Source organism: Alligator sinensis, unplaced genomic scaffold (genome assembly GCF_000455745.1).
Source record: "Alligator sinensis unplaced genomic scaffold, ASM45574v1 scaffold17_1, whole genome shotgun sequence".
Lineage (NCBI taxonomy): Eukaryota > Metazoa > Chordata > Crocodylia > Alligatoridae > Alligator > Alligator sinensis.
The window spans coordinates 613,381-616,215 of NW_005842491.1; the positions used below are offsets into that span (position 1 = coordinate 613,381).

The window sequence follows — 2,835 nt, forward strand, 5'->3', positions numbered from 1 at the left end:
GGGGCCTCGGAAGGCAGGCCGGGGGCCAGCCGGCGGCGTTCAGAAACCTCCGATCCTCTAAGGTTGAACACAGGGTTGCGGACGCTGGAAGAAGGGGTTGAGGGGCTGCAGGCCAGGACCCCCCCCCCAGCAAACCAGCGGCTGCTACGGCTGGCTTTCCAACCCGCCCAGCCGGGCTCGGGTTATCATTGATTAACGCGTGGGTCCGGCTTCTTCCCCGTGCCACGCATGGGCCGCCGGTGCCGAGGAGGGGGTCTCCCGGGAGGCTCGCAATTCGCAATTTGCGGTGGACCCGCGCGTGGGTAACTCTTGATCAGCCCCGGAGGGAGCGGGAGGGCGCGGGGCGGCCGCGGTGACAGCGGGGTGGCCCCTTGTGCCGCGCGGGAGGCGGAGTGGCCGGGTTAGGTACGTGTTTCGCTGCACTCCCGAGCACAGGCTTGGCTCCCCCGCCGCGGGGATGCCGGGACCCGGCGGGAGCACAGGGGAAGACCTTGCTGCGGAAGGCAAGGCCGGCGTTTAATGAATCGACGCTTCTGGGAGCTCCCGGAGCTGGGTCGTTCCGGCTCCGCGCAGCCCCGCCGCCCTCCCCGGGAGCCGCGGGCAGGCACCGGCAGCTCTCCGCGGCTCCCCGGCGCTCCCGCACGCACTTGTTGCCCTTCCCGAGCGCTGCCTCGGACCAGCTCCCCGCGACCCCCGGGCATCGACACGGAAAAGTCCCGAGGCAAACTCCCAGGGGCTCGTGTGGCCGCGAGCCTCCGCCCCGGGGAAAACCTCTGCTTCCTAGCAAGCTGCAAGCAAGCCCCGGCGTCGCCTCGGACCCGCTCAGACCCCTGCAGCCGGCGCTGCGCCGGGGGAGTCCCCGGCTCAAGTTTCTTTCCCCTGGAGGGATCGGGCTGTGGCAGGGATAAGGAAGCACCAGAGGCCCCCCGAGCCGAGAGGCCGGGCCCCGTCCCCATTCCTCGTGCCGAGCCAGAGAGGGGCCCGGAGCACCGCTCCCCCCCCAGCTCTGTCCCGGGGAGCGCACGGGGCAACTTCTCCCGGTCCCGGGATTATTCGGCTGCTGGATCTAATCTCAGCCCTGCCCTTTTCAGCTGCAATTTTATAGAGAGATCGCGGGGGGGTTGATTTTAAAATTGTACCAACACGCAAGCCCGGACGCTGCTGTAAAAGTCAAATCACTCCGGCCTCTGTGTCCGCTCCTGTCCTCCACCCGCCCCGCTCGCCGCCTCTTGCACGCTATTGTTTTCTGTTATTACGATCGGCAGAAAAGAAACGCCCGGGCAAATCGGCCCCTGGAGAAATGATGATAAAGCTCTTCCCCCCCCCCTCCCTGTCCTCGTAGGGTTTCTGGAAACCCAAAGACGCCCCCGTTGGAAATAATCAGGAGCGATTTATTCCTAGGGAGTGACAGTTCTTTTGAACAGTAACCGAATGGCAGTTTCTGTCTTTCTGAAAGCTTTTCTTCCAGATTTTGTTCAGATTAGGCCGAGGGGATGAATGCAGGCATTATCCAGCCCAGTAGCTACTCTGAAATGCCAAATTAATTACCAAGGGCTGAATCAAGGCGATGGGGACTGGGAAGGGGAAGGAAAGGGAGAAAAAAAACACAACAGTTTTAGGTGTGAAAATATCTGTGTAATATTTTAAACGCCGATCATGGATGGAAAAAGCGGAAAACAGGAGCGGGGGGTGGAAGCGGCGGCGATGTCTTGGGGCTCGGGGACTCGGGCAGAGCTGCCCTCGGCGGCTCCAGGTGGGACCTGCCGCCCGGGGACAGGCGACCGCGCCGCCCGGGCGGGGAGTGCCGGGGCTGGCGCCGAGGGACGCCCCGGGGGAGACGCGGGGCTTGGCAAGGAGGAAGCAAAGCCGGGGAAGAGATCGCGCGGGGAGAAAGTTGCAAGCAAGGCAAAGCCGCGGCCCTGGGGGCTCCCGCGCGCCGCACCGCACGGAGGGGCCGCCCGGGTGCTCCGGGCACATGGGGGGGCGGCGGGCTGAGCTTGCAACCCAGCCGCTGGTTGTGTCGCGGGTCACCCCCCAGCAACAGTACCAAGACGGAAAGGGAAAGGGAGAGAGACACGGGGCTTTTCTGCCGAAGCCACACACACGCGCCCCTGGAGCCCAGCCCGCGGACACACGCCCCAAGTTCAGCCCCCGGACCAGGCAGACACGGGAAGCATCGTGTCCCCTGGACATCGGCCCCAAGGCACTGGCTCGGGCTCTGCAGCCGGATCTTACCTGCTGGAGACGGAGCGGGGCTGGAGGAAGTCCTGCTGGATCCCGCTATTTAGGTCTCGCCATCAGGGAGTGATCAAGAGATTGGGGAGCACGTCCCCTTTAAGATGCTCTTCCAAAATAGCCCACCACGTGGTGTCTGCCCGAGTCCCCTCATTGATTCCTCTTCGCCTCCTCGCCAAACTCGCTTCTACCTGCCGAGGAGCCCCTCGAGCTGCGAGAGAGACGGGAGGAGGCAGCGAAAGGGCAGGTTCCGGGCTGAAACTTGTCCCGTGTCTGCGGTGGCATTTTGCCTTCAGCCGGGCCATTGCCGAGGGAGACTGTCAGGGATTTCATGCTTCTGTGAGCTCCAAAGGGCTAAATCAGGGAACCCTCAGACATCCAAAAAATGATCAACCAGTCGATTCTCTTGGGCCAGTTTTGTTTTCAATGAAAAGATAAAGGAGGAGGGGGTGTGTGGGGGGGTGCGTGTGTGCGGGGTGTTGTTCCAAAACTTCCTAGAGCACAAACATACCTGGCATGGCTGGTATTGCCCAGCTGACAGGGTGACAGAGGATGGGTAGAAGAATAGACTGCAGGCTTTAAAACCCTCCTCACAAGGAC

The 2,835-nt window shown here is 63.0% G+C and overlaps 1 protein-coding gene across 1 annotated transcript in view; it reads right to left on the reverse strand.

Annotated features, from left to right (window-relative positions):
* Positions 1-2,580, reverse strand: part of LOC112551521 (netrin-1-like) — a 16,655-nt gene extending 14,075 nt beyond the window's left edge. The window contains exon 1 of the mRNA XM_025212887.1: positions 2,236-2,580. The gene's annotated coding sequence lies outside the window, so the exon portion shown is untranslated. The remainder of the gene's footprint in view (positions 1-2,235) is intronic.
* Positions 2,581-2,835: the final 255 nt, after the last annotated feature.